The following is a 19961-nucleotide window of genomic DNA, read 5'->3' on the forward strand; positions in this document are numbered from 1 at the left end:
GTTAATTTTTAGTTTTAAATATTGTTTGAAATTATGTATTTTTTCATGGTGCCACTATAATTTTTATTTATTTAAATGTAATTTTAAAAAAAGGAAAGTGGGAATTCAAGTAAAGAGAAATCTGCTTCACAGTGCAACATAAGAGTTCTTTCAATCATGTGCTTTTCTATATTGAATTGTAGGAAAGTGCTTTGAAGAGAACTCTTTTGAAACCTTTTGACATTTAGCAAGCATACAGTTAAGTGCAGATTTTTCAATTTTTCTTGACCCTTGAAGGTTGGTCTTGCTTGGCCTATTCTGTTTATTTCTTTATTAGTTATCTATAGAGAGAGTAGGGAAATATATATCAAATACGCAAATGGTTTTAAGCTCACTGAATTAGGTTGTATTTTAGGGAGGGAAAGGGGTGAAATTCAACAAATTGCCTTTATAAAGCATCTCACAAAAATTGCATAGAGCACAATGGGAACTACTATAAGTAAAGGAATTATGATGGGAAAAGCCCCCTTACTTCCACGTCTCCCTTCCCCTTCTAACTCAAGGTGGCTTATCAGCTCCAGTACACAGTACACAACTCAACATACTCTCAAGATCATTCATTTATTGATTCCTAGTTTCCAGGTGTATTAATCAGAGTTTGTCAAAGAAATAGAACCAATAGAATGTATATAGGTATATATAAGAGGGGTTTTATTACAGTAATTGACTCATGGGATTATGGGGGATAAGTTCAGTGATCTTCTGTCTGCAAACTGGAGAACCAAGAAATATGGTGATATAATTCAGCCCAAGTTCAGAGACCCAAGCAGGAGCATTGATATCTAAGGACAAGAGATGATGGGTGTCTCAAGTCAAGGGAGAATGAATTCTCCCATCCTCTGTGTTTTCATTCTATTCAGGACCTCAACAGATTGGGTGATGCCCACCTGCATTTGTGAGTGTGATATTTACTCAGTCTACTGATTCATATAAAAATCTCTTCCAGAGACACCCTCAAAGACCAAGAAATTATGTTTTACCAGCTATTTGGGTATCCCTTAGCGCAATCAAATTGACACATAAAATCAACCATCACACTGGCTATATTAATTTTCTATTGCTGTTGCAAAGCAGGAAGATCCAGCTACTAATCCCAAGTCAAGATAGAGAATGACAAATATTATCACAGTGCCAACTACTAGAGTAAGAGCCCACAGACCTCAGCCCACTGTGTCTTCTGTGGATTTGGAGTTACCAAGGAGGCTTCGACACACAAAGTTTGGAACAATGCGTTACTCACAGAAAGAAGAGATGCAGTAATATCCGCATCTTTAGTTTAAGTCAGTCTTTCTTGATGAGTGGTTCCCTCCTGGGGAGGGCAGATAGACCTTCTCATGCTGCAAGCGAAGGCCCCTCACCTTGTGGTGGGAGTAAGCAAGTTGTACTGGTGGGGCTGGCCAGGTGCGATATAACACACAGCTAAGCACCATAAGGAAGTTCACTGTGTTCCTAGAATGTGGGAAAGATTTCCCCTAAGAAGGAAGAAGAATCTGGGGCCAAGCGACACCCCAATACCCACCTTCCATATAAGGGAATGTTCCAGGCTTAGGACACTGAGTGTGCAATACTGGAGAGGACCAGTAGGTTTCATGACAGCTGCCTTCCCAATAGCTGTCCTGACAAATTACTGAAAGCTTTGTGATTAAAACAACACAAAGTTATTATCTCACAGTTTTGTGGGTCAGAAGTCGAGGCACAGCATGGCTTAGTTGGGTCCTCTGTTGAAATTAAGGAGTCAAGAAGTGCTGGGTATGATTCCATTTCCAAGTTCATTCAGGATATTGGAAAATTCAGTTCCTTCTTGTCGTAGGACTGAGGTGCCCTGTTTTTTTTTTGACAAGTGGCCCGTTTCATCTTCAAGCCAACAACAGTGTGTGGAATCCTTTGTTTGCATCTCTGCCACCCATTCTGCTACCAGCTGAGGAAATATCTCTGCTTTTCAGGGACAGTGTGATTAGATTAGGCCCAAACAGATAATCCAAGGTAATATCCCAGTTTTAAGTTTATTTGATTAACAACCTTAATTATATATCTCTTATGTAACCTAACAAATTCATAGGGGTGAGAGCAGGGGGTGAAGGTCATGGAGACAGAATTCTGCCCACCATGCCAGGTCTGACTGGTACTCTGTAAGGCTAATTTTCACTGAAACTCTGCAGCACTTGACATTGAATTATTCACTCACCGAAGCTCTGCTTCCTTGGATTAAAAAAATAATTTTATGTCGTTTCCTCTATGGCAAGGATATGGAACGTTTAGCCCACATGTTGTATATGGTGTGTGAAATCATTTGGTCTGACCCTGCCAAGGCCACCACAGGTGGGACTTTAAATTCAAAAATTCTGAGAGCTTTTTTCATAGCTAATTTTTAAGTTGATAATTTTGTATGGCCTGCGAATGATGTTATAAATATCCGAATGGCCCTTGGCAGAAAAAAGGTTCCCCATTCCTGCACTGGGACCCAGCTTTACTTTTCTTACCCTCCTTTACAATTTCCCCTTCCTGAGTTCATTCACCATTTACCTGTTGGGGTTTATCTATTCTCACTCGGCATAAATCCCTTTTTACCTTTCATTTTCTAAAAAAATTCTGTTCATGTTCAAGATCAATACAACTTATAGTTATCATCCCCAAATCTATTTCATCCAACTTAATAAGCATTTACTGAGGATCTGCTTTTCTTGTTAGGCTGAATGTTCTAGGAGGGCAAGGATCACCGTTGTGATTCTCAGCATTTAGCCTGTGTGTAATATGGGATATAGCTTTACAAATATTTGTATGAATAAATGAATAAATGATAGGATGAGTAAGTGAAGGGATATAAGTATAAACATAAAACTTCAGTATAATATGGTAAATGAAACAATTAAATGTGCTATAGAATCCTATACAGAAAATCAACATTGAAATCAGTGTGGGATTTCAAAGAACCCTGGAGGTGATGAAGCCTGGGCTGCGGCCTGAAACACAAATCCAAAACTAGAATTCTTTCCTAAGTCCAAACAAGAATATAAGTGTCAAACTCATTATATTTCTGTAGAGCTGTTTCCTTTTCTTATTTTCTGTTCCTTAGGGAAAGATATTTCATCAGTCCAGCCTCCCAAGCCAGACTTGGAGATTCAGTGTTTCCTCTCCCCTCCCTTAATTCTACCCCCAGTCTAACCATAGAATTGACTCTGTAGATTCTTTGCAATCTCTTTTGAATCCTTTCCATGATTATGTCCTTGATTATGCATTAATTACCCTTAGTAATTATAACAGCCAGCTGATCTCTGGATCAGTGTTGTCACTCCCCTTCCACCCATTCTCAGCTCTGCCGCTCATGTAATCTTTCTAAAAGGTAAATATTACGGTAACACTGCCTGCTTATAACCCTTCAAGCCCACCTCACCCAGCGTGACAAAGGCCAAACTTCTTTTCACAAGGGGCTTCAGGACCTTTCCACCTTCCTGCTGTCCAGTGTTCTCTTTAACCTGCACGTACCAAAATACCTTCTAAGACACAAATATGCCAAGTATTTCACCCTTGGCTATGTTACATTCTGGTCTCTGCTTAAAATGCTCGAGTCAGTCCCCTGGGACTCTCAGTGTCTGGAAACTCCTGAGCATCCTCACACGTCCTACTTAGCTTTACTTCTCTGTGGACCCTTCTGGGACACTCCCCAATTCCCTCAGCTCACTCTAGTTGGGTAGATCTCTCCTCTGTGTTCCCAGGGTACCTTATGCATATCTTGGACTTTGAAATTACCCACATTCTTGAGATTTTTAAATTAGTTATCTGTCTCTTTCTGAGTTGGCAGTGAGCTCCGTGAAGGCAAGACCTGTCTGATTTATCTTTATTTTCCTGTATGGTTCCCTGCTAACGTTACTAAATATTCTATTATTTCACTATTTGCACTGCTCTAAGCATTTTTCAAATATTAGCTGATTTAATTCTCAAACTGAACTGGGTACTGCTATTACCCCCATTTTGCAGAGGAGGGAAACTCTAGTACAGAGAAGTTGGGTAACTCACTCAAGGCTGCCCACGTGGTGAGTGGCAGTGCTGAGACTGGCCCCAGGCGGTTTAGCTCTCAGGTTTCTGCTCCTCTCGGTGCTCTGTGACCTCTTCGGGAAAACGTGATTTGCAAGTTTCTTGAACTACAATGTCAGCACTTTGTAAACAGTGACAAGTTCTTTGTATTTTCTGCCTCTCCCTCCCTTCCCCACTACCTGTGTGTACAAACTCACAGCACCTATGGCCAACTACTAATACTCCAAAAACTTGTTCATTGAACATAAAGATATTCCAAAGTGGATTTATTTATTTTTAAATAGTCTTCTGTACTTAAATTTTCAGCAAGTCAATTTAGTATTTAATTTCTTTTTGAAGTTTCATTCAAAATATTTCTCATGCCATATCCATTGTGTAACATTTGTTTTTCATATTTTAGCTGCTGCTTTTGATATTTCCCACCAATTCATAAAAAAAAACACCACAACCTACAAAAATGTTCAAAACATGTTTTCTCCCTTTTATCTGTTGTTTACCAGTGATTCAAAAACTGCACCTTAAGCCCAGCACATGCTATTCTTTACTTTGAAGGGAAGGAGGGCCAGCTTGACTCACCTGCCCAGACCAACATTACGTGTCAGTGGAGGTGTTTTTCTAAGATTCAGGGTAGAAAAAGGGTTCCAGTGTGTAACTATTCATTATATCTCTTTGAGGAGGAAACTAGTGGAAAATATTTATAGCTTTTGTCTCCCATGGGGGGAGGCGAGAATTCTAGTATGAAGGGGACCTTCCTATAGCCAGAGGCCGTGACTCGGCGTTTGGACTGACTCTGCAACATTAGCTTCCAGTTAATGGGAACTGTCAGCTACAGTGCACCAAGCTGTCACTTTTATAGTGTACGTGTGAAAGCCAGAATGATGAAATTTAATTTCTCCTTGATATGCCACCATTCCCATCTGTAAAACTATCAGAAATTATGGAGGGATTCAAAGTCCAAGGTAACAGTTTCAAAGATAAGAGAAAATGACCAGCCCTGCTATTGCTGCTGGTATTCTATTATCACACCTCTGTGTTCTCTTTAGAGGCGTCATGTGAAAACAGCAAATATTTAAATATTTAGTTGTACAACATAGGTAAATTTCTTATTTAAATGAAGAAGGAAGGAAGAAAGGGAAAAGACACTAATCAAATATAACAAGTTGATGGTTAGCAAAGTAAACATCTGTTATTGTTGAGTTTTTAAAAATACATCTTGGCTTTTGTCTGGAACATAGGAAACATTTCGGTGGCCATTCCCAGAAGTCATTCTCATCAATGCATTTTGATCAGATACAGTAGAGGCTTCTGGCAGCGTTAACCTTGTGTAATATGGGAACGTTTGCAGTGATGGTGTGCGCATTTCAAAAAAAATGTGCTTCAGGTTGGAAATGAAATTTTGTTCATTATTTCACTTTCTCATATTTTTAGCCAAGAATAGTAAATATGGCTTGTGCTTCGAATCACAACTTTGTTTGGTTTTGTTTTGCTACAAGGTGGTTTACTCAGTTCATTCAGGCGAGGAGCCGTCCTATGGTGGTTAAATGGAAGAGTGTGGGTCCAAGCTGTCTCTATTATTGCCATTTTCTCTTTTAAGTCTTGCACTCATTTGTTGGGAATAATATTGGGGTAGCTTTAGAAATTAAGCTCATTAAATCATGCATGCAAATGTTTCTTATGCAGGCACACCTTGTTCTTTGCTTTGTGCTTTGCTTTATTGCACTTTGCAGATACTGTTTTACAAATTGAAGGTTTGTGATGACCCTACGTTGAGCAAATGCATGGGCACCATTTTTCCAACAGGGTCAGATGATGGTTAGCATTTTTTAGCAATAAGGTACTTTAAATTAAGGTGTATACATTTTTTAGACATGATGCTATTGCACACTTAATAGACAACAGTGTAGTGTGAACATAACTTTTACATGCACTGGGAAACCAAAAATATGTGTGACTCGCTTCATTGCAATATTTGCTTTATTGCGGTGGTCTGGAACTAAACCCTCAATATCTCCAAGCTATATTTGTATATGCTTTCCCTTTATAATCTCTACATTTTATATTATATCTTATTTGCCGAAGCTAGAGCAAAAATTATAAGTGTTAATCTATAGATTATCTGCATTCTATAGATTATCAAGGCTGATGTACAGGGGATTTTTTTTTTTTTTAAATATATCTTTATTGATTTCAGAGAGAAAGGGAGAGGGAGAGAGAGAGACAGAAACATCAATGATGAGAGAGTCATTGATCGGCTGCAGCCTGCAACCCAGGCCTGTGCCCTGACCGGGAATCAAACCCTGATCTCCTGGATCCTAGGTCGATACTCAATCCGTGAGCCACGCCCGGCCGGGCATGTACAGGAGATCTTAAAGCTTCATAGTGCCTTGTTAGGATCAATAAGAAATATGATAGAGTAAAGATTTCAGATTACCTCCCAGCCAATTAATATGAAATTAAGGCAAATTTTATATTATTTCTTTGGCAATAGAATCAAAGTAAATCCAGAAAATAGCAGGTTCTAAAAGCACATGTTGTGATTTTTATGACTATGTTTTTTTGATTTTCTAATGTTAAATTTAAAATAGATAATTTACTGGTAACTTTTCTCTCTGAACCCACTATTATTACTGTGGAAGTCATCTAGTTCTTTGTTTTGTTCATTCCAGATAGTATCTTAGCCTTGTGGGCTGGTTGGGCGTGGGGGGCCAGTGTGTTGGGTTAGTCATTTGGTTGGTTGGTTGGTTGGTCGGCTGGCTTGATTTGGGGACTTTTCATGTGTGGTGTGGTGGCTTTGTTTTGTTTATGCTGGTATTGGATGGTTAGTTTGGGGGCATTGAATGAAGATTACGATAGCTTTGATTGTGTGTATGATACTGGGCAAGTTGTTTGGTTGTGTGGTTGATTTGAGGGCATTTGCTGTGGGTATGAGTCGCTTTGGAGTTGAGGTGTGAGAAACAGTTTGGCAAAATCACTTTTAGTGGAACAAGGGAAACCTTTATTCCAGCTTGGTATAACATCAGGCAAGACATGAAATCTTCTCTTGATGGTAATGAGCTAAAGATAATATAGCTCTTAATGATAATAGACCCCTTTGATTTGTAAAGTAAGGTGTAAAACTTAAGAGTAAGATTACTGAAAAGATTTCAACTGTTTGAATAACTGTCATTATTATTTTCACATAATGAATTAAGTGGTTATTTGAAGACACCAAGGACACTGTTTCCTTTGGGCACTTTTAGATGGCTCGTAGCTGTGGAGTAGCCAAAATCAAGACAAAATTTATAATTCACACTGTGCAAAGTTTCATTCAAGCACCCATTTTTCTGGGCGTGTGCTTGCCAAGTGTGCAGTTTTCCTCCCTTTCCTACCTCTCCAGATTTATCACATACCAGTTCTTAGGAGGCTAAAAGGCTATCAGCCACATCTGGCTTGCTACTATTTAGAAACCAGCAGCATGTAGAACCTTCAGAAAGTTCATATGGCTCCTTCCCTTTCTGATCGGCAACTAAGAAGAGCTGTTACACCAGAAGTGTTCAGTTATGCAAAGTCAATTCAATTTTAAGCTGTTTAGATACAGAAGTACTGCCAACATTATGGATTTCGCTTACCATGTTGTCAGCTAAGAATTCTGAACATTTACAGGTTCTCAAATGAAATCATTTTGGTGAAATTGACACCCAGAGTTTCCCCCCAAATCTCCTCCTCTGCCCCTACTTACACATCAGGATGGAGACAACATTCATTCAATCAGCTCTTGTATCTTTCTTCTCAGGACCAGCCTCTTTCATTTAGGAGATGTCTGGCCATGAGTAAAGGTGACCTTTATAAGAAAATAAATGGACTAATCCTGATAATTGTGGTAGTTGTTGCATATAAATCTGTAGTAATTTGTATTTGGCAGAATCATAGTCCTGATTTTATGAAAACCATACAGTGACCAACTGAATTAATCAGGCATTACACACCATTTACATGTCATTGGAAAACATAGTGGTGCATAATTGTGCACTGCTCTAGATAGTGGCCCTATTACGTGTATCCTAGGGGGCAGTTTAATAAAGCACCTAGCATCGCAGATGACCAAGGTGGTTGATCAGTAGTAGCAATGAATTAAAAGTGCCATGGTTTTATTAAAACTCATGTGATATTTATTGAATTAAATAAACTGAGAGATTCTGTTGATATGTGTGATGTTTTAATATTCAAAGCAATTGCCTGGGCCTTGCAAAGTGCAAAATCTGCAAAACTGAGTGTCAGGTCTATTCTGATTTGGGTGTGGACCAGGGCACACCATACTGTAATAATATTTTCCGCCAATACACTTACTTGTGAGTCACAGGACTGCTATGCTGGCTGTAGATAGAGCATGTTATCTCTGTATCTGAGCACCTGACTTTCTTAAGGACTGCATTTAGGATTTACCAAAACATCCCAGCTCTGTCCCCTGAGGTTGTGTTCTACGTCTGTACACAAGTGCCCCTAAAGCTTTTGTAGTTGAATTTGGCAGGGAAAAAAATCAGTTCTTCCCTCACCCGTATTTTAGGATAGTTGTTCTGATTTTCTTACTTAGGGCCTCCATTGAGGGTGTGCGTTTCCACAGTGGCTGCAAAGAGCCACACCATTGAGCAATTAGAGGACAGCAGAGCACAGGTTCCTGTGACATAGTAGAAAGATCACTGGCTTTATTATTTAAAGAGCTGGGTTAAAGTCAACCTATACTAGCTCTGCTATCTTCAACAAGTTACTGAAGCACACCTAATTTTGGTGTCTTCATTTTTGAAAGGGATTTTGATGGAGTGATTATGAAGTGTCCAATTTATGTTTCAGATTCAGATGAGAGGTTTCCTAGCCTTATAATTCCTGGTGTCAATATTATCCCTCCCCCCCCTCCCTCCCTCCCCCCCTCCCTCCCCCCTCCCTCCCCCCCTCCCTCCCTCCCTCCCTCCTCCCATCCTTCCTTGTGACCATCTATCCATCTATCAATAACACACACACACACTAATACACTTGCTCAGTATCTGATATTGAAAGTCAAGTTCAAGAGCGGGCATATTTCTCGAGAGTCCCCTTTCCAGTTGCATCAGGGCACTGTCTTGTATCTCAGACCTCTTTGATTAGGATCTACCCTCTTCCAATTGTAACTCACTATCCTTTGGCTGAAGACTCCTTCCTCAGTGTAAATACCACACCACTGCTATTAATCAGCATCTCCCTTGCTTCTCTTATGAACGTTAGCTTTCATACCTGCCCTCAGAAACAGCCTCCCAAACAGATCCTGTCAGAGACTATCAGTTTATTACACTAATCTTTCACAGTGTCTACCTTAACATGAGGGATCTCTCCCCTATTATTTATCAGTTATTTTTTTAAATGATTGATAATTTGGCCATATAAGATTCCTAAATAATACTGTTTCAGCCACACATAACACACACTCTTATATTTACATGTGATATATATTAATTTAGTATAAGCTAAGAAACTCAGTATTTAGGAAATCTTTCCTACACTAATAAAATAACAAACACACAAGTACATGAACACACAAACACACACTCTTGTTCCTGAAATAGGGAATCCATTGTTTTGTAAACCAAGTGACAATAGGTGCTGTGAGGACAAGCTGACTTCACAGTCCACTTGTTGCTTCATGTGGCTCTGCCACTTGTTCTGACATCATCTCTTAAATCCTGAAAATAAATCTGATATCAACACTGTATCTATTGTAGATCTCTCTAGTAACCAGAGAATGCAGGGAAACAAATTATACATCAAGGCCTTTCTCTGTGTTGTTTGGAAGAGAACAGAAAAGGAACATCCAGACTCATAATTTTAAGCATAGTCTGTCTCCCCTAGCTCTTTCACAGAACGACAGCAGAATTTGTTACTGTGTTTCTCATGTTTTGAAAATATTTACTGAGGATTTTTGCATCCCAGTTTTTCTTCCAAGAATGCTGAATCATGATTGCTTTAATCTGCCAAAGCCAGCTGACAGCCCACACACAACCTGTTATCAAGATGCTCTTGAAAATATGTTCTATTTCTAAACAGTCAAGAAACTTGCGTGTTTTTTTAAAAAATTATTTACCATAAAGCTCTCTTCAATTGAATAGTGTTATTCAGTACAGTGCATACTTAATAACAACCACTTTCCCTTAGAGAGAGACTACAAGGGAAGTGCCTGTTTATTTAGCCAATCACTCCCTTCTTTGTTGCCTGGCATAGGGTTCCATTGTCCCTGGAGGGCCCAGAAGCAGTCCCTCCCCCCATCCTGAATGATTTGTGCAGTGTTTGTAAAAATCTAGTGGCCACAGAGTGGATTTCTAGCCTGTTATAAAATGTCTTAAGCCTGTAAGAGAGCTTCTGTAAGTAAAACTGAGTCTAGCCTTTAGGGAATAGAATGTTGGCCAAGAGTTCAACGTGTTAGTTGCCTGATGACATGCTCAGTTTGAGAGCTTTGAAGACTTCTTTTGAATAAGAAAATTCTATTTGCCTGAAGTGGTCCCTAATTCCCTTGTTTCCTGTTTTCATCAACTCCTACCTGCTTTTCTATGTCACTACTTCCTCCCCTTTATTGACCTATTGAAAAGCTTGTGATGAATTAAGCTCGTAAGTGCCAGAGCCAGGATTTGAATGCAGGAATTCTGGGTGCAGAACTTGTATTCCTTGCCTCGTCTTTATTGAGTACCTACTCTGGGTCAAACATTGTACTAGAAGCTTTTTATTTATCACATTTAAGCCTCATAAAGCCCTGAGAGGTAGATATAATTGAGTTCAGAAGTTTATTGGGCTTGCCAGTAAATAAAAGATCTGGGGCAAACACCTTGTAGGTCCAGGACTCCTTATTACACCACCCCAATACTAACTTGAACCCAGATGTCACCCATGGATGGCATATAAATATTAGGGGTCATATTTAGAGCACAGAGTCATCAGAACACTTTTGTACAAAATCCAGGGCATGCTATCAGCTTTTACTTTTATAGCCTTTGATTTTGTGGGATGTCTTATATAGAATTGGTGTCTGGTTCATTATAGGGAAATTGTCTAGTATAGCAAAGTTATAGTAATGGAGTCAACGTGAGTACACACGGTAGACAGTAAATAGGTATCCTAAATTGATGCCATTAGGGGTGTTGGGGAGATTGCCAGTATAGAGTAGTCGTTAGAGCCAAATCTCATGACCTAGACTTGATCCAGGACTGTTCTGGAAACAGAGACATTCGACTTGCTTTCCCAGGTAAATTCCTGTGCTTAGTTCTAAATCCATCTGAAGCATTGAGTACTATCTGCCTAAACTGCCCGGGATACTTTAATGGTGGAAACAATTATCTGGCCACTGGATGCCACTGTTGCTCAACCAGAAGTCACAAAATGGGAATTCCTGTGGCAATATAATATTAGCCAGTTAAAGAGCGTTGTTGCAACTACTGACTGTGGCTTTATGCTTTCCAGCTATTTTTCTTGATGAGTTCAGTCCTCTACAGGACTTGCACTTGCTGGGGGCAGGTGAATTTGAGAAAATATATAAATAAATGGTTAGCCATGAACTTTTTGATGTTTTTTACTTTTAATCACTCTACTATAAAAATGATTTTTATTTTCTGCTTAGTGTACTGTAGCTGACAGAATCCATTAGTTATCAGCTAATGTTGCAGAGTAAGACCAAACAAAGTGTCATGGCCTTAAGCTGTTAGAAAGGCCTCTTCCTCCTAACAGACCCTGGGTGAAAATAGTTCGCATGAACAGTCACTGGAATGCTATGCAGGCTCACTAAGCACTGCATTGCAGATTGAGGGAGTTATACAGCTTCCCCATTTATAGTAGGCACACATACCTTAAGAATAACTATAGTGCGTACCTTTAAAAAGCAACATGAAAATTGTGTGTGTTTGAAAAAAGATCAGAAATAAATAAACATGAGGTCAGTTTAGGAGTAACCATAATTGCTTTGTATGATAAGATTTGTATAGCAAACACTTCTGATTAATGTAGACCAAGGGCCATAGGACTGGGGACCAACCTCAGGATCTTTTCAGGATCTGTCCCTTCCAATCTTGAAGATGTAGCATTAGCCAGCACAATTAGTCATTGCTGAAATAATAGTTATTGCTTTTTGAAATTGACTTTTAGAGAGGGAGAAAGGGGGAGAGAGAAAAAATTGCATCAATGTGAGAGAGATACATCCATCAGTTGCCTCCCATACGTGTCCCGACCGACCAGGGACTGAACCTGCAACCTGGGCATGTACCCTGACCCAGAATTGAACCTGCGACCTTCCGGTGTACTGGACAACACTCCAACCAACTGACCCACACCAGCCAGGGCTGAAGTAATTATTTTTATCTTGCCGGCTATGTTGATTTTATTTATGTGGTCAAAGAAAAGTAGAGGTGCCAATTTTACATTAATAGTGAATTTCTATTTTCTTCAAACATTGAAACAGGAGAGTTTCAAGAGGGTAACGCTTTTCAAGTCACAAATTTGATATATAATGTAATTGCATATATACATAAAATATTCCAATTATCTAAAACATGTATTTTTTCCTAATTATTTTAAAATATGATGCCTTTATTGTCTGTCTTTTGATTGCCTCTGTAATTAACATTTTGCTGTCATCGATATTTGGTGGCTTCACGAAGGGTACTGCAGTGCAGTGCTTAATGCATTTTTAGTTTCTTTATTCCTCATTTAAAAATAAAAGCAGAATTATTTTCTTTAGAGAATAATCACTTGATGGGGAAAAATGTGGGAAAAGGTAAAGGGAAGAGGTCATATGTCTAGAAGTGTTTACTTTGAAATTTTTAAATGTCCATGTCATACTAAACTGGAAAAATGCAATATTAATTATTTCAGATAGTAAAAGATTGTTGAAAGTAATGTTTTTCATTTTACATAGAGCAAAAATTTGGGTGAAATTATTGATATATGCATATACATACATATAATTATATGTATTAGTGTCTAACATATTTATTTCACTTCAGATACTAGAAAATAACATTCTGCTGAAATGTAATCGTGTTAAGACAAAATAAAAATTAGTTTTGAATCTAGTGTAAACACTATCACTGATTGATGATCTTTAAGTAATATCCTGTGAGATTTATTATTCAAGGAACAAGATGACAGCATTCTGAATAGTATTTTGAAAAGAAATACTAGAGAAACAGAAAACATCTACAATGATCATTAGGTTTTCAGTATAATGTATTACATCTTCTCCAGTGTGTTGGGGAGTTCCTAAATGGAGTGATAAGGAGATGCAGTAGGACAAGTAGTAATTCCATTTGTCTAAAAGTATTCATTTAACAAAGTCACATTAAGCTGTACGAAGCAGACCTCTCCTATCCTCTCACTCTATCTAATAGACAACAATAAATTATCACAATTGTTTTATTTTCTTCCAGTATTTGATTAGGCAAAGAATGTTTTTCTTTCTCTCTCAATGTTTACCTGAAATGCCTACATAGGAAAAATGTGGAGTCAGCATACATGTATTATTAGCTAAGATAAATATTAATAACATATCATAATAACTGTGAATATCAGTTTCTTGAAAAAATATATAAAATACACAAATTTGTTAATGGCAATACTTTATACAATGTGAGCAAATATTACAAAGAAGAAGCTAGTGTTTTTTCATTCATTTATACAGAGTAATATCAATTGCTTATGACTTAGTTTTATTTTAAAAGTAAGGCTCATGATGAAAAATCAGAAATGATAAGTATACATTATGGCATTATATACTATTAATACAATGATTTTAAATAGACTATATATTTGAGAAAGTCTGTGTTGTTTACAAATTGTTTAAGTAAATGTCCCTAATTATAGTTAGGTAAAAGTTTCAATAAACAAAAAATATTTCTCTAAATTTATATAGCTTTAGATTTTTTTCCTTACTAAAATTACTTTTGTAAATGTGAATGTTCTAACCTGAAATTCAAAATATTGCCCAGCCTGACCTTTTCTATTTTAATAAAATTTTATTGGATGCTGCTATTTTTGAGTTCAGTATTATCAGCTTTTGGATTTTTGTAGTTTTCATAGGCCATATTGTTTTGATATAGTAGTACATTACATAGAATATGTTTGTTGTACCAGCAATTTAAATATTCAAATGTAGATGTGAATCAAAATATATTCATGGTTGAATTTCTTAAATGATAAACTGAAACCTCAAAAGCAAAGATGTATCAACCAGTGTTTATTTTTTGTAGAGTCTATAGGGATCTTTATGGCACATCAAAAGGGAAAACATTTATAGATCAATATAAATTAATTACCAGCCTTCTGTAGAAAATACATAAATATTACCACACATTCTTTTATTAGTACTTTCTCCCTTGTCATCAAACGTGATGAAAAGTTTAACTTTTCTCTATTTTATCATTTTTCCATTTCTCTATTAAAACATTTTTGCTACTACTTTGTGAGAGTCAAAAATTCCAATAGGTGGTATGTTGGACCTTCTCTACTTGTAAATTATTGTATTAAATATTTTGCAACATAGAATATTCTCTGACATACATAACCTGTGAAAGTAGAAAACTGTGATTCATTTGGGGCCAAGACCAAGAAGAGAACTGGCTGGTGGATGGGTGGCTTGGGCCTCACTGACAGATTTTTTCAGAGGTGGGGAGAGGCTTGGTAAGGGTAGGCACCGAGAGAATTGGACAACTGCAATTAAAGAAAGGGGACTAGATTATACTGAGAGGTAATTGATTGGGCAAGGAGGCACCAGGCTATTGAAGTGTTGAAAGAAGAAGACTCAACAAGTTTAGGACACTTTCTGAACTATTAGAAGCTGTTTGCTGAAGTGTGAAGATTCATCCATGCCCATACAAACCTGAGAAGAAAATACATGGTTTCTAAATGGTTACTTCAGTTGACTATTTGGCAGGAAGGAGTTCAACAAAATTTCTAAGAACTCTTTGTGACCTTAGTCAAAATAACATCCATTTTTTTTGCATGCATGGCAGATGTAACTTCGGATTCTATTGACAAATCTATGCGTTAACCATAACACGACCAAGCTTTTTGCTAAGTTAAGAATACAGAAGGAAGGAAGTGAAACATAAGAGGCTACCTAAAAAAGAAACTAGCTACCTTTATCTTGGTTCAGATTTTAGGCCAGGTACAATCATAGCCTCAATAAGTAACCTCATTTGTTAACATATCCATAAATATATAAATAATGAAAAAAATAGAAATGTTCCTTTTCTTCTAAGTTTGTAATTGGCAACTGATATTGAAGATTTACTTTATCTTTAAAATTACAGAGCAGTAGAAGGAACTATGTGGGATATAAGAACTTAGGTTAAGAAAATATGTAAAGCAAATATATAACAGGAAAAGGTTTTACTAGAAAAATTACTTTTTCATAACTTTGGAAAAGAATACTCTGTCCAGGAAGCTGAAATTAGTTTGCAGTTTCAACCACAAACCAAAAATGTCTGTAAGAACTTGGACAGACTGATGAATGAACATAAAAGTGACAAGGATTTGATTTATTTACGTTCAATCACTCCTCCTTAGTGCTTTAAAATTGAAGGCTTAATCATGCACATAGAAAGAAAACAACATTTATTAACCAAAAGTGAGGTCCACCTCTTTGGATATTAAATTAACTACTATAACAAAAATATTTCTTTAATTAATGTATATTCATGCATTTAAAAAAAATGCTTGAACTTTTAATTTTTTCACGTTTGAAACATTGAGCACCACCAAAATACCTGAGAATGTCAACTCTGAGGGTTAAGAGCAAAAATGTTGTTTCAAGTACTAGTTAATTAACAAAAACCAACCAAGCAAAAACCACCACGTGTCTGTCATTTGAGTGATCATCGTAGTACTAGACCTGATTTGTATTTACCAAAACTACTTCTTGGCTGGTAGAAGAGTGAAGATCCAAAGTTCTGACACCTTCGCAGTAATATAGTAATGAGCTTATTTTAATATTTCCCTGAGGCGTTTTAATACATGGCTTTGTTGGTGCCCCATGGGAAGAGCTGTGTGTGGTTAAATGGGGGGGGGAGGGAAATATCTAAGAAATAATTGAAGTCTGTGAAAATTATTACTTGCACCTGATAGGTGATCAGTAAATCATAGACTCATGAAGCCTTAGATTTGGAACATAACAATCTCTTCCTTTAAAGATGAGGCAATAGGCTCACGTATATGAAGGAAGTTACTTGCGATCACGGAGTAACTTAGATGATGATGAAGATGACAATGGGAGGGAAATTAGAATGCTATATTTTTAAATGTTCAGGAGAAGATAATTGAATTGTCACAGCATCTTTTCTTTCTTAGTTGATTTTTGTCCCAAATGTACATTCATAGCCAATAACAAAATGTCTAAAACAGCAAGTTTTAGAAACAACCTGAAGATTGGAGTGATCTATATGTCTGGGACAATATATCTAATTCAACATTGAACTCAGAGATCAATGTATTATTTTCTCCCACCAGCAGCATTGTCATTCATGATGTCAAGACTCTCCTTGAATTCAATTACTAATGGAAGAAATGAAGTAAAGAAGGGGACATTGGAAAGGGCAAAGGCTAAAGGAAGTTCTATGTTGGGGTTATGGCTTCAGCCATGGGAAAGCATGAAAAACTGGAAGGGAAACTAAAGAATGTGGGCCATACCAAGATACCTTCCACAAGGGGTGCTTTGGCCTTTACCATCTCACTCAAGTTGGAGAAGCTCTTTTACCATTTCATGCTATTTCTGTTTCAGGTAACAAAAACAAAAACTGAGCTAGCATGAGGAAAAAGGGGTTTGAATAACTAAGCCACAAGAGGATCTCCACTATTCTTCAGACCTATCCAGAGAGGATCTCCACCATTCTTCAGACCTATCCAGACTTTTGCTCCTTTAAAATGGCAGCTTCATTCTTTACCATTGTCACCTGGTCATCTCTTCATCTCTTTGTAAAATGAAACAGGCCAGCTGTGGGCATTTATATCTCAAAAGCTACCAATGAATGACTGAATGTTAACTCTTTCCTTCCCATGTACAAAATTCCCAGAGAAGAGACTCAGGGAGAGTGACCATCTCTCAACCAGTCGACAGTGACCAAGGAATTTTGATTGGTCCAACTTAGAAGAGGGAGTGGGGATTGGTGGAGGCAGATCCAAGTTAAAAATGTCAAACTGAAAGAAGGGCAGTTCCTAGAAAAGGGGTCCTGAGCGGATTCTAGGTATTCATTTGTGGCTTGCTAAGTCACAGGTTGGTTATTAAGATTTTTTTTTCCAGGTTGCAAATAACAGCAACATATTTTAGTTAATTCAACCGATAGGGATTTATTATAAGGATACATGGGAAAGTGAATACATTCATCTCAGAAATCTTCTAGCAATCTGGTTAGCATGCTGTTTCCACATCAGGTAGCCTATGTCTCCTACTCTGATGTTCCTTGATGACTCAGTTTAGATGGGAAGCCAATGAGAGCAACACATAAAGAATTAAGTCTTGACTCTAGCTCATGGCTTCTACTGGTTTGGCCACACAGGGTACCACCTTCCTATTTGAGTCTCTAGGGTCTTGTATTCAGAGTATTTGAGCTAGACTCTGATTGGGTTGACCAGTCACCATAGAATATAGGCTGTTTTGTTAGGTAAAGCTTCATGCCAATTCATTTTAGAAGCTGCTGGTCAGATACCCAACTTTGGCCAGGTATTAATCATTGTTTTAACAGTTAGAACCAGGAAAATGCTGTCAAGGCAGAACAAAATGAGAATTAGAGGCAAATCATAGATGTGTCAAGTAATTTAATTGGTGGATACCAAGTATAGGCTGTCTAGCATCCCAAAAAAATGGACTGTTTTTTGTAACCAATAAATACTGAAATCCTTCTTTTGCCAAGAATTATTTTAGATGTATGAGTGAGACCAAGAGTCCCTGCCACAGAAGAGATATAAAACTGATGAGGGAGTAAAAATTATCACAATGGACACAAATAGAAAAAGCCCCCAAATATTAAGTTTTTAAAAAGTTTCCCCTCAATTTAAGCTAAAATACACAATCCATTTCTTCATGTCTTACAAATTATTGTAAATAAGACTTCTTTTTTTCAAAAATATAAACTTAAAATTTTCCAAAAGCACAACATTTTTGTTTTGCTTGTTTTCTTTTGTTTTAATCACTTAAATTGTTATTCGGGGACAGAATGGAAATTTAAAAAGTAGCTTTCCTGGAAAAGAGGTATCATAGGATACCTCATATGGAAGAGAGTCATCATAGGAAGTAGAAGGGGATTTAAGGAAAGGGGACTGAGAAGAGATTGAATGAAAGAAAAGAAAACAGGGCAGGGGGGGAGGGTGATAAAAGTAGAAAACAAAGATAATCCCAAAGAGTTGTGTGCATAGTTACGAAACCAGTACCATCCTCAAGTCACCGTGCGGGCTCTAGGCTTAGTTTCTCCGGGCCTGAGGCTGCTTCTGTGTGAACAGTATGCTCAGCTGGTCTGGCCCCCTCTCTGTGCCTGTTTGCTGTGGGCCTAGGAAAGGGAAGACTTCATGCTTCTGGGATGAGGCTGCTGTTTCTCTCTGTTCTCAGCTCCACGGAAATTCTCTGGGGACAAGGCTATAGATAAAAGATGTGGGGGAGGAGTGGGAAGGTCTTAGACGTTGAGTGAGGAGGCAGGGTGGCTTGATTTTTAAGTTCTCCTGATACTTTTTATTTATGCATTTGCTGCTTCTGGAGAAACTGAAAAAGGAAAACAATTCGCATGTAGAATGCCTGTGCAAATAGCAAACCAAGAGTTTACTACCCGCATGAGATTCTGGCCTCTGCTCAGGGCACAGTTTCTGAGCTGCAAGAGGCTAGTGATATATACCCTGATAAGACCCAGTGCCAGGATATTTTAGATCAAGAAAAGCCCAGGATCTCCCATAGCTAGCAATCACCTGGGGGTTGGGCAGGTGAGCTTGCAGAGCGGGAACATGGAGGCCTAAAGCTGGGTCCCTTGTAGAATACACCTAATCATCTGAGGTTGGTGCTCTCCTGAGGTGGCCACTTAAGTTCTTGCAGACTGAACAGCTCAGGCCTGGGACAGTTTCTGACCCTTTGTAACCAAACTGGTAGCTCTGGACTAGAATCTGTTTCATGAGAATGAGCCTCAAACCAAGTTGTCCTAGAGCCCAAGGAAAAAGTGAACAGACCCATAAAGCTAAAAATCCAAGGATGTATTTCTAATGTGGAATTGTAGTTTGACTCAGTGTAGGTCAGTTTGGGAGGGTGGGAATGGGGGGCGAGGGAAGACAGGTGGTTATATCCCTAATCTGCAGAGGCTGTAAAATACTAAACCAGTTTTTTGGTTTTTTTTTTTAAATGTTTTTATTGATTTCTAAGAGGAAGGGAGAGGGGGGGAAACACCAGCGATGAGAGTCATTGATGGGCTGCCTCCTGCACGCCCCCTCCTGGGCATGGAGCCCACAACGCGGGCTGTGCCCTGACCGGAAATCCAGCCCGAATGGAGCAGCGATCTCCTGGATCCTACACAGGTGGATGCTCATCCACTGAGCCCTCCCCCCCCCCCCCCCCGTTGGGCCTAAACCAGCTTTTCAACTAATTGCTTGAGTATGGAGCATGAGGGGGAACAGAGAAGCGTGGAGGCCTTATGCTTGAAGCAACGTTTTATTTTCTATTTCTAGGAAAGTCTATTCTTTGGATGAGCACCTTGGAGCAATGGGAGAAATGGTCAATTTCTTTTTATTAAAAAAAAAATATATTTTCTGTAAGCGTCCGCCCAGGGGCCTGGCACTCCGCGGGCCACCTGTCCCCGGCCTCTCGTTGGATCCGCGGCCTCGGGTGAGCCCTTTAAATCTAGCTTCCCCGCCCACACGACCACGCTCGCGCGCGCTGA

This window comes from Miniopterus schreibersii, assembly GCF_964146895.1.
Source record: "Miniopterus schreibersii genome assembly, chromosome: 7".
NCBI lineage: Eukaryota > Metazoa > Chordata > Mammalia > Chiroptera > Miniopteridae > Miniopterus > Miniopterus schreibersii.